The sequence below is a fragment of the Gobius niger genome (genome assembly GCF_951799975.1).
Source record: "Gobius niger genome assembly, chromosome: 6".
Classification (NCBI taxonomy): Eukaryota; Metazoa; Chordata; class Actinopteri; order Gobiiformes; family Gobiidae; genus Gobius; species Gobius niger.
Genome location: NC_136857.1, coordinates 15,895,672 through 15,908,201, shown reverse-complemented (window position 1 = coordinate 15,908,201; position 12,530 = coordinate 15,895,672). Strand labels below are relative to the sequence as shown.

The 12,530-nt window shown below is 42.4% G+C and overlaps 1 long non-coding RNA gene across 1 annotated transcript in view; it reads right to left on the bottom strand.

Annotated features, from left to right (window-relative positions):
- Positions 1 to 242: 242 nt before the first annotated feature.
- Positions 243 to 12,530, bottom strand: part of LOC306964506 — a 40,044-nt gene continuing 27,756 nt past the window's right edge. Inside the window, exon 4 of the long non-coding RNA XR_013792973.1 lies at positions 243 to 456. This is a non-coding gene — a long non-coding RNA (uncharacterized lncRNA). The remainder of the gene's footprint in view (positions 457 to 12,530) is intronic.

Below are 12,530 nucleotides of genomic sequence, written 5' to 3'. Positions count from 1 at the left end.
GCTCCTCACCTGTGAAGCAGAGCAGGCCAGAGTTTAACGTGGGCTCACAAAGTTTCGAGATACGATTCAAGATTATTATTTTGTATTAATTATTATATTTTTTTTCATTGTTTATGTATTTATTATGTAGCAGTGTGATTCTAAAAATCCTCTTTTCTGTTGGTAAAACACATTACTTTACAATTCACACTACAACTCTACAACTGCATTCAATTGCTCTTTTTGTCAGTGTTCAACATCATCTTTCCATTGGAATAAAAAGAGGGACATGTTCACAGGCATAGGAGCTCTGAAGGCACCCACTCACCGAGCCTTCTCTCCCCAGGTAGCCTCTCTGTTGTGCTGGGTTCCCGGAGCAATGATTAACCTGGTTCAGATGGATGCTGGTGCTGAATCTGATACATCACTGGGGCCTTACAGCTGCCATGTAAAGGAAGCGTCACCCATGCACAGGTCCTGACGGAGGAGAAGCACTCAATCACTCTCAGAGCAGAAAAAAACACACAATAAAACTGTGAAAACATGCATTTTAAAAACTAAAACTTAATATCAGAGCCTGTTTGGATCTTACACCTACAACTTGAATAAAATATCAATATTTCATTCGATCTTGTACACATTTTGTGAGTCAGTCAGTAAATGTATATTTACAAATTATAATGTATATTATCAACAAACCTCTTTGAGGCCTATATTCAGGTAGAAATGTATAAACACCTAAGTTTTACAATTTATTATTGTAAAAGATAATTAATAATATTTTTGAATTAATTAATATGAATAGGAAGTCATTTGCTCAAGTCATTGAGCAATTTATTAATAACCAAAAACTGTATTGAAATTTGAAAAGACAAATAAAAAGCAACACCCAGCAGCCTGTAGACAGTGTGAATGAGTAGAGGCTGGTGTATCTCGTCATCCCTGGGGTGGCCCTCGACAGCAGGGGAAGCCCTGGTTTCCTGAAGATGACAGGAGCCACAAAGGCAGAGTGTCCCGTCAGCACATCCCAGCGAGCGGCAGGTTAATGATTGTGTATGTCCACAGCTGGGACGGGCCCACAGCGGAGAGAGCTAGGTGGAGGGGATACATTCACTAACACTTAACTGTCATTGCAGCAGCATTAGGACTGATGGTTTGTTTTTGTTATTTTAATCGTCTTTAATCTGAACTCTTCATACGTGGGCCGTCCTGTAATGAGCCAGAACAATAACGACATGTCAGCCATGATTAGCATGTGTTTGTGTAATTACTGACATTCTATAGTCTATTCTATTCACACTTGTCTCTTCTGTAAATGTAGAACTTGAATCATCATGAGTTCTCATATTAACAGCCTGCCAGGGACTCTCAATATATATATCTACAATATATCCTTTCACTCAAATTCCAACATTTATTTTCTCTGAGTGAGGCCTATCTGATATTTCACTAAATGTAATATTCATGGTAATCATAAAATAAATGTACCATGAACTACACAAGACTTTCTTCCCCAACATGCATGTTACTCTGCGCTTATTGTTGAAATAAATGGATGTTTGATTACTAGTTCCCAGTCCAGCCCACACCGGACCCCCTCCTCTTTAACCCTCCAGGACGTGGTTAAACCATTAACCCACTGCTGCTTAACAATATTGCTGACTGGTGTGGAAGCAGGAGGGATCAAAGTTATCTTGTCAGGGAGAACAGCACCTTTCTTTGGGCCCTTACAGCCTGTCTACTCCATCTTACTGGGCTATTGAGTCCCGAGCACCCGAGCAAGGAGAGAGACACCCCCACACACCCACTGCTCTGCAACCCCAACACCCCTCTTCATATGAAATAAGCTTTTTCCTGTTTGAGTTCTGAATGTCTTTAGATAAATCAATATCTTTTTGCACTTTGAGTACTTTTGTTCTTCTTCTTCTAGAGCTTTACTCTGTAAGTTATGGACAACAGCAATGGTTTCAGCTTATTGTAAATTCTTATTTTGTGATTTTCATGAGGAATGCAATGTTCTAATAAAAGGACAACAGTTAGTTGTTGTTTATTGATTTATTGATACATAAATAGTATACTACATTTTGCAACTTTGATCAAATAAAGTGATATATTTTAAATTCAACCCAGTGGCGACCCACCAGTTGAGAGCCACTCTTTCAGACTATGGACCTCACTAGAGAGAAGCACATGTCTCTCATATTTTCGGCCATTGCACTCACCCAAACTTCATCTCTAACTTGTCCATCCATCCATCTCACCATCTGTCACCTGCACCACTAATCACATCCACATTTGATAAGGCTGGTTAGGTGGGTCATAAAAACTTTATGCTTGTAATGCCAGCATCTCATTTATTATCCCTGCTAATGTAGCAGCTGTGGGAGGGGGCACATTAAGGGATCATTACGCCTCTGTAGACCCTGTCCCTAGCTCTTAGTATTGGTCCAGTCTTCTCTCTGCTTTATGTGCTGTCTGTATTTAAGTGTGCTGTAGCCACTAAAAGTTCAAGACGCTTAAGGCCCAGGAGGTAGTTACCATCCTCTGACCACAGACTGGGCCTGTAGCCTTAATGCACACTGACCACCACTACACTTAGCTTACTTAAAGGCAGAGTTGACTCTGTAGTGCTGTTTGCTAGTGTAGTAAATGCAAATTGCAACTACAAATGGCAGCAAATGTTTGTTTTCCTGATATTTCAGAGTATTCTTGATTTTAACGCAACACTGTGTTTGGATTTTAGCACCAGTTTCACCCTGAAAGCGGATTGATCAAAATGTGTGGATGAAACGTATCTTCTCTTGGTCGTAGTTGATGGTTTTAAATATAAAGTCTAGAACAGAAATGACGTTTGATGCCGTTGTAATAATAAGATGTGACAGACAATCTGAATCTCAGCTCCAAACATCATCTGAACAGTTTCTATGGGCTTGGGACGAGCTTTGCTTTGTTTGCAGTATTTTACATATTTTACTTATGTCACAGTCAATGCTGTAAACTACATAGATCTGATAGAAACAGATCGCATCCCTGATCAGTATGTGCAGATGGGACAGTGAGGGAGTGTTGCACGAGTGTGTTAGTGTTGGGATAGGGGGGGGGGGGGGGGGGCTGTGGTACCCAGAGGCTCAGATAGTGATAGATTGGCCTGCGAGAACTATGATGCAGATCCACTCATCAAGATTGATGTTCTGCCATTCTGCTTTAAGTGCAATTAAATTGGCCCCTGTGTTAAAAAGCCCAGCCGATACCAGAGCTGAGGCGGAGATTATGCTACATTTCCCCTGCGCTTTCCTCCACCTGCATCCAGCTACAAACAGCTCGACCACAACACACCTTCACTGTTGTGTTCCCGACATCAGAGAGTTTATGCGCAGATCCTGTATTTTCCACACAGCCCACAAAGTACTTTCTAAATCAATGCCCTCTAAAAGTTTTAATCACTTGCTGGTTGTAGTCTCACCACAGGATTGATCAGTTGTACATTAGCGCATGTTTAATGTGTAATAATGCACGGTGATTACTGAGAGGAAGGATGTTAAAGTCTAACATAACTCATCCATCGGGGCAAAGATGACAAGCACTGGCATTTCTCATAAGCCATAGACGGAAAGGAAGACATGATGGCGGTCTCTTCATTTGACCAATATCTTTTTGGTGGAGAATGATCTTTGGAATAGGGCAGAACTATAACACACAGTTGCTCCAGGTGATCATGAACTAATAATGGACTGGCAATGAATGACCAGGTTATTCCATCGATAGGTTTCTTCTTTCCTGATGGCAGAGGCATCTTCCAAGATGACAATGCCAGGAATCATTGGGCTCCCAGGGGTTTCCGAGTACGAGACAGAATTTTGGATGGATTGGCCATCACAGAGTCCAGATCCAAACCCCAAGGAGAGTCTATGGGATGTGCTGGGGAAGACTTTGCATTGTGGTCACACTCTCCCATCATCAATGCAAGACCTTAATATATATAATACATTAATGCAACACTGGATCTTTTGACCTTGCAGAAGCTTATTGAAACAATGCCACAGCGAATGCAAGACAATTTTTTGGTCAGGCAGTGTATAATTAAATATGGTAAGGACTGACTGAAGCTATAAAGGCGGCCATCAAAGTAGAACAGCAAAAGTCCATGAAAACTTTCTATTGCTGGACCCCAGAGACACAGTGGTTTACGTACAAACAGCTTTGATCAAACCACTCAGAACCATCACTGTCACCTGTCTCGCCGCACGCACTCCTGATAATGTACTCAATTTCCCGCTAAATGGAAATATTTGCAATAATTCAAATTGAACGTCGATCACGGTCCACTCCATCTCGCGCCGCGTCACCGTCTCCATTCTGCCCACGGGCCGGCCCACCTCCGTCAGTGTCAAGTTGTTAACCCCATGTCAACAGTGGAGCAGAGCCTATTTGGGCCCGTTTGATGGATGGGTCTTGGTGGACTTGTCCCACGCAGACATATTCTCCGAGTCAGCTGAGAGAGGTGGGCCGCACGTGTTTGCCGACCCCTCCACCCACACGCACATGTCCCGAAAACAAGGGTTCCCAAAGTCACGGGACAGCGGCGGGGACATGGGCCGCACTGTCGACCTTATACTAACACCGCATGTCGCCGCTCAGACCCAGATGGGCGGAGTCGTGACCTCAGCGCCCCGGGACGACCACAGCGCATTTAGGATGTGTCTCTTTTTGGCCGCAAATGGTAAACTTGACCCATGTCCTTCATATCATTACATTGTGTTATTGGGGCTTGACATGGTGATCTCTTAACATGCCCGTAAAATCAACTTGACCCAAGAGACAAGCAATATTATAATAATCTAGAGGACTATGCTAGTGTCAGATAAATCCCAAACGGTTTTGACTTTTTTCATGCCATTGTCATATACAACTTCTACTGATGCATATTGAAGTGCAGTCTCTCCCCACTCTTAGGCTGTAAGGCAGAAAAACCCTGGATGATTGTTGTTTAGTGGCAGACACACCACTTTAAATGGACATAAACAAATTGTGACATGAACAATCTAGTTATACAACATTGATCTTGAACATTATGGCTGCATGAAATCAAGGAAATACTGATTCTAGAGGTGAGTTGCTTCAGCATCAGCAAAAGAGTCCTATAATGTCACAGAGACTGTAACTGTAGAAACGTCACGTAAAACCAGAGAGAGTAAAACATCCCTGGATTCAAACAAGGCCACAACTTGTTTACCACATTCTGTCCTCCCCAACTTTCCCCCAAACATGTTATTTTTGTCACTTATTACAGTATAATGCATCTTAGCTGTTACAGCCATCACAGAAAAAATGCATTTAGATTGCAACAGTGTTTGCAAGGGTTCAAAGTGGAGATGCCATCAGTACATGACTGATCACTCGTCAATTGTGCGGGTTCACCCACATCCATTACTCATGTGGCTGCGGCCTGTCACTTCACACAGCTGCTCGCCGTCGCTGCCTCCACTGCCATTTTTCAAACAACTTTCTCTGTTCTTTTTATATTCTAAAACCAAACGTACATCTTCTAAGCAGGATTCCTGTCATAGCCTACGAGGACAAGGGGGTGGGAATAGGCCGCGGTGAGTGGGTAGTGTAGATGGTGTGTAGGGGACTTTATTTGGGACCATTTGGTCGTTTATGGCAAAGGGGGGTTGTCATAATGTGTGCTGTTGTCCACTCCAGCTTTGAGGGTCAGATTAACAAGAAGTCTGGGCCCTTCTCCGCAGCAGAGCCTCACAGCCACAGTGACAGGGGTGATCCATCAAGAGTGTCCCTAACAGGGTGGGGGTCAGTGGGGGCGGGGGCAGCGGGTTCCAGATTATGGAGGTTTATGGAGAATGGTTGGGGTGGTTAAACTTTAACCAGCTCTCTTCCTACACACTCCAACGCTGCATTCACAGACTGTTCACGGCAGTGGGACATCCCGAGGTTTGATCAAACAGAGATGCGTGACCCGACGCCCACTCAGGGCCCCCGCGCCCACCTGCCTCCATATGGATCTCTATGGTCAAAAGACGGAGTTTTGAACAAAGCGTGGGAAGAAAGTGCATCTGTACATGGTTTAAAAGACTCTGCTGGCACACCATTTTGTCCATTAAAGTAATTGAGAGAAGATATCTTCGATGAGAATTTGGAGATAATGGCCTTTTCAAATGCGTACTGTACCCTCTGAAACTATTCGGAGTAGCCAACTAAAAAGTAAAGCGAGTAAATAACTGATTTTGACAGATGACAATACAAGTTTTGTCATTAGCTCCTCAAGGTTCTGTTCTTGATCTATTACTGTTCACGATTTATCCACTACAGACTATTCATTCTTTTCTGCACAATATTTCCTATTACTGATGCATATCCCTTACTGAATACCTAGAGGAGTAAATGTGATGAAATGGATCGAACAAATGTCAACAAACTGAAATGAGTCCCACTGTCCCATGATGGCAACCATAAGTCCATATTCACCCCCAGTGCAGTCTCGCCTGACTTTGCTTCTGTCAACACGTTTCCACAGGGGATCGATAGCCCTTTGTGACTCTTTGAGGTTAGTCATGGGCTACAGCATGGTTATGGCATGAAAAATGATGGCTGGCCTTTTCAAAGTCATTTAATACACAGTTGCACACTTTGATAGAATTTGGCAAAAGCCTCTCCCTGGTGGGTTAACAATGCGTGCTGAAAATCATATTTCCATGGCGGCCTCGTTCAATCTTGCCCCCGTCCCTCCCTGTCCCGTAGAAAAAAGGTGCGGTGACAAATGGGATGGGAGCGCTTTCTGGGTGGCTATGGGTCAGATCAGGTGCGGAGCAGGTCTGAGGTTTTAACCCAATGTGTTCCTGTTCACTGGTCCAATCATCCGCATTGATTGGCCCAATGATTGAGAGGGTCCACCTTTCCTTTATGAGGGGAGGGAGGGGTTAAAGCTGTAAGAAAGTAATAGACGATCATGAAGAATGGCACACATAAAATACTGATCGATAATGTGAAAGTGTGCGATATTTGCATTATAGATATAACTGGTTTGATTGACAAGAAATGAAAGGGCATTTCTCACCCAAAGAGAATTTCTAAAGAGGAAAAATCTTAAGTATTATTTTTATGTGGGATGCGTGATTGCACATGTAAAAAGGCATTGCAGACCCAGCAGGCCAGTGTCATTTATTATTTTACTGTACGGTAATATTCGAGGGCTGGGACGATCCACTTTTGTCACGAAACGATACGTATCACAATACTCAGGGGCCGATCCGATACATATTGCAATACAGTAAGTAATTATGATAGGTACTATGTTTAGCTTAAAGGGATATGTCAGGATTTTTTATATAGGGCCAACTAGTTATCCAGAGTGTTGTTGATTTCTGGAGATATTTTTTTAATTCATGCAGTCATTACTAAGAGTTTAGTGGTGCTAGGCTAGTGCTAGGCTAGCACATGTCTATGGCAACAAGAAGTCTGCATTAAAAACTTCTTCAAAATCATGGGGTAGTCCTCCAAACGTTGCCATATCTGATTTGTAGAAAGCTCCTTTGTGAATTCCATGTGTAGTAATGCCGGCCGCAGGTAAACAAACTACTGTAGATCCGGTAACCTGGCAGATCACTCCGCCGTTGCGCAGCTTACAACCAGGAAGCTGATGCTGCTCAAATATAAGTTATTTTAAATGCAAAATGGTTATATTTTAAAAATTATTCAGCCAACACAGACATTTATGTCGGTAGTCTGATGTTATAAATGATTCACCTCAGGTGCACTGTGCTTGGGTCAGACTGTTTACCTGACTCTACTAGTTACCATAGACATGCACTAGCCTAGCACCATTAAACTCTTCAAATATTCACCTTATTCCGCCCCGTCCACTTTTGCCACTTTTTGCGTTGTCTCGGCACTTCCGTTGTACACTTCCGGTCGAGCGCGAAGCCCATTCATTTAAACGGAGAACAAGGGAAAATATTCTCCGCTCAAATCTGATGTTTAGTCGATTGATTTGTGTAAAATGACCAATGTTCATTTGCACCAACAAGTCAACACTGCACCGTTTTCTGCGCGGCCTAAAACCGGCTTTGTTTTCATGTAGTAACTTATTTTATGTGTCATGTTAACAGATAGGAGAAAAGGGGTGGGCGCAATTAATGGCGGCGCCCACGCAAGCCTCCGGAATAAGGTGAATAAGGACTGCATGAATTTAAAAAAACAATATCTCCAGAAATCAACAACGCTCTGTATAACTAGGAAATGAGGCCCAATGTCAAAAATCCTGAAATATCCCTTTAAAAGGTGTAAAAAGTCGCGTGTCCAAAGTTTAAAACCAAATGCCGTTTGACATTTATTGAAGTGTTAAGATTGAAAAGTGCTTTAACACAAAATGTAAACATTTCTGGAAAACAAAGGATAAAAATGCCTCAAAACACAAGTATTGAAAGTATCGCGATGCTTGATAAAGTAACGCGATACTTGGTATTGCAGCAAAAAGTATTGCGATCCAAATCCAATCCGATATTTTGTCCCCGTCTATAATTTGCTGTGTTCTGTTGTGTCTGTGGCGAAACACTTGTGTGTATGTACCATTTAATATATTCAGAGAGGAAATTAATACTTGAGGATATTGTGAAGATGGTATTGGAAAGTGAAAATAACAAATATTGCTTTTTACTTAAAATGTTACACACCTTTTTCAGCTTAGCCTTGTATAATATGTATATAAACTTGAGTGCATAAATGAATGTGCACGCTAAAGATTCATGAATAGGTCATGGCCAATTTCCGCTCATTTAAGCTACTGTATAAAGATGTGATTTGAGTGACATGATTTTATTAGACTTGATGAGACGCCTTGGCCTTGCACTCGCACTTAATAATGCAGTCATTTCTTTCCGTGTGATGTGTGTGGCGGGCGAGCTGGTGACACTCCCGTGATCAGAGGATGGAGTCTGAGTGGGGCAAGGTGGATGTTTTCAGGAGGAAATGGCCAAGAGCCTGAGTGAAAGGAGGGGAGCCGAGGGAGCTGTCCATTTGAACAAACCTAAGAATATGTCAAGTGTCGCCTCACATTTTCTTGCCCCGGCGCTGAGGTGGTTCTGACAGCCAGGACTCTCTCTCCTTCATCCATGCTACAAATGACATTACGGAAATTGTGTTTGTGCCGTTTGCCTTGCCCGGGGACTCCTGGGAAAGAAGTCGGGTCGCGGGGTCAGTCAGATTGAGAAACATAGAAAGTGTACACAGAGAACACGTTATGAAAGATTATGAACAGGGAACCAGACTCGCTTACTTGTATAATGGACGTGCACAAATAGAGGACAGCTATTCTTATACTCAAAAACTCCAAATTTGCTATACACATTAATCATAGTACTTAACCTTTTAACCACCACTGAGCATAATTTCTCCAGTTTGGCATTACACAAATCTAAAAGCTTCTTGAAAAAAAGCGTCAAAATAGCGACAAACGGGACAAAAACAAGGATGAAAACGCAACACAAAAGCGTCATATAAATATGAAAAAAAGTGCTTAAAAACAAAAATGCAAAAGAAGCGACAAACATGACAAAAAAGTGACAGAATCGTCCAAAAAATTACAAAAAAACGTGGCAAAAAAGCATCAGAAATACGTCCAAACAGTGACAACGCAGCAACGATGAGAGGAAAACTCTTAGCTTTGTAGGTCTTAGCTTTCAAATGAGGGCCTATAAGCTGTAAGCACCAGTCTAAAAGCTTTTAGATTTGGGTAAAGCTGAACCGGGGAAAATGTGCTTGGTTAAAGGAATAGGCCACCGTTTTTACATACCAAGATATGTTCTTACCTCACTTTAGCCGAGTTAATATATCCCCGTCTGGTCTTTGTCCGTGCGCTCTGTCACGCAAACGGAGCACATACGCAGCCTCTCCCACATGTCATATAGCTCCAAAAAAAGCTCACGATAGAAGCTACCAAGCTCTTCCACGTGTTCCCTATTTAAAGGGACTATAAGGAGTTTAAAAATGTTAAAATTAAGTATTTTCCTCCCCCTACATGTTCCAGCCATGTCCTAATGTGTAGAATGAGCTCAGACCTGTTCACCACAACTGCCTCTAAAATCCTGTCCGGTCACTCAAAAATGTGTCACTTCGGCCCGAATTGCCGTCATGCACTAGCCTGACTAGCCAGACTAAAATCACAAGTGATATTTAGTCTGGGGACCACCAATTCATTTTTTCGTAGGAGAGGTGTGGTTTACGATCGTCCATACTCGTTTATTGGGCGATACGGAAAAAAAAAAAAAAAGTCTCATGCGTCTGCACGTAGCCATGGCCAATCGTATCATCGTATGAGATGACGTATGACGTACCCGCTGTAAACTTTTGAGCTAAATTATTTAGAACAAGGTCTAAAGCTTGATCAAAAAATACCATTGTGTCTGCTGCTGTCACGTTGGATCCGTAAATAAACTTTTTTTTTATTATCCGTAAATAAACTACAAGCTTCCGTATATCGAATAGCGCGTCATCGTCTTGCCGTCCCTCCTCGCTCTGTGATTGGTTCCCAAATCCACCGGAGATTTCGGCCATGGTCCCCAGGCTGTTGTGCAGTTCGAAATAATTCGAGCGCACACAGCAGCATGGTGTTAGCCAGGTTAGTCATGCACGAGCTTAATATAGAAGGTGCAGTTACACATATGGCCTGAGGTGGCAGTAGTGAGTATAAAATGACGAACTTGCTTCCAGTCCCTTTAAATAAAGTTACGTGAAGTGTTTTCATGCGAAGTATATTTACACAGAAATGTAGCATGTCGATTTTATAAGCAGATAAAAAGGGGGACTATATTGTGAGGCGTAATGATACGAGGAGCAAAACGTCCGCGCAGTAACTCCTAAAGACTTCCCCCCGCTCACTTCCGTCAATAACCTTTAGGAGTTACTGCGCGGACGTTTTGCTCCTCGTATCATTACGCCTCACAATATAGTACCCCTTTTTATCTGCTTATAAAATCGACATGCTACATTTCTGTGTAAATATACTTCGCATGAAAACACTTCACGTAACTTTATTTAAATAGGGAACAAGTGGAAGAGCTTGGTAGCTTCTATCGTGAGCTTTTTTGGAGCTATGTGACATGTGGGAGAGGCTGCGTATGTGCTCCGTTTGCGTGACAGAGCGCACGGACAAAGACCAGACGGGTATATATTAACTCGGCTAAAGTGAGGTAAGAACATATCTCGGTATGTAAAAACGGTGGCCTATTCCTTTAAGGTAGTGGCTAATAGACAACAATTTCTCCTCTAATTTATGATTTGGGCAAAAGACAATCTTGAAAAATATATCAACCTATTATGGCATTTTGCAGTTTGCCGCTGTAGTGTATCAAAAATACAGATATATTCATTTTATAACTGATCATCAACTAAATTGTTATGAACTAGCGTTACAACAATTTGTAGACAGTCATTATTGGCAAGGGCCCACAACTCACTGAAAATAGTCCTGGCTGATGATTGAAACAGCCACTCACTGTTTATATTTAGCCAGACAATTCTTATTCTTAACTTTTTTGCCTTTAGAATTAAAAGCAGCTTTCAGAGTTTTCCTAACGCACATCGAGCTTCAGTATCTCTAAGATTTGTTACTTCTAGTCTCTTAGGGCATGCTCCGTCTTGTGAATATTTCAACAGCAGAAATGAACCTCTCTCTCAGGGGGGCAATCCAGTGCCTGATTGCCCCGGTCTGGCGTTTACTGCTGGGGATAGGTGAAGGTCCAACGAAATGTGCGCATGGACCCCAGCTATATAGTCTGGATGACCAAAGCGCCGCTAACTCCTAAGATCGGCCATAAAGCACAGTTACAAGGTGAAGACATCGGATTTTGTGCTTCTCTCACAGACGATGCGTGTGATTTTCCTCTTTACAGCTCCCAATCAATCTTTAATGAGGCATTGAATATTAACTGGATTAGTAGAAGCGGAGTGTCAAGTCCCATGAGTGTAAGCCGGGAGACTCCTGCTTTACAGACAGAGGATATGGAAGCAAAGTGGGGGACACGGTTTAGGAAGATGGGGGTGGGATGTTTTACATGAGGTTTGTATGCAAAAAGTGGTTATAGTCAATTACAATTACAATCACTCTCCATGGGAAGGACAACTGGGGTAATTGTTATCTCAACCCCTCCGCCCCTCCTGCAAGGCCGCTACGGTAATAGCATTACAATGGAGAGACAAGGCAGTGCAGCAAGATGGATGAAGAGAAAAGGGTAAATAACAAAATGTTTGGAAATCACAACACTACAGTACATCTATAGCAAAGCATCTGGGAGTTATCCATCACTGCATTCTGTTGCAAAAGTTTTTTATAAAGTATTCATCCGACCTGGTGTTATGAAGAATTGAAGAAAGTGTGTGTCCTGCCCAAAAACTGTGGACACCTCTGAGATGATAGGCAAAACATTTTCATTTCCAAACAACAAACTCAAGAAATACTTGTAAACCTTTGCTACAAAACAGTTGATGCAGACGGCATCACGTCATAGAAGGGGGCGTGGCCTCGCCAAGGGGGAAAACAG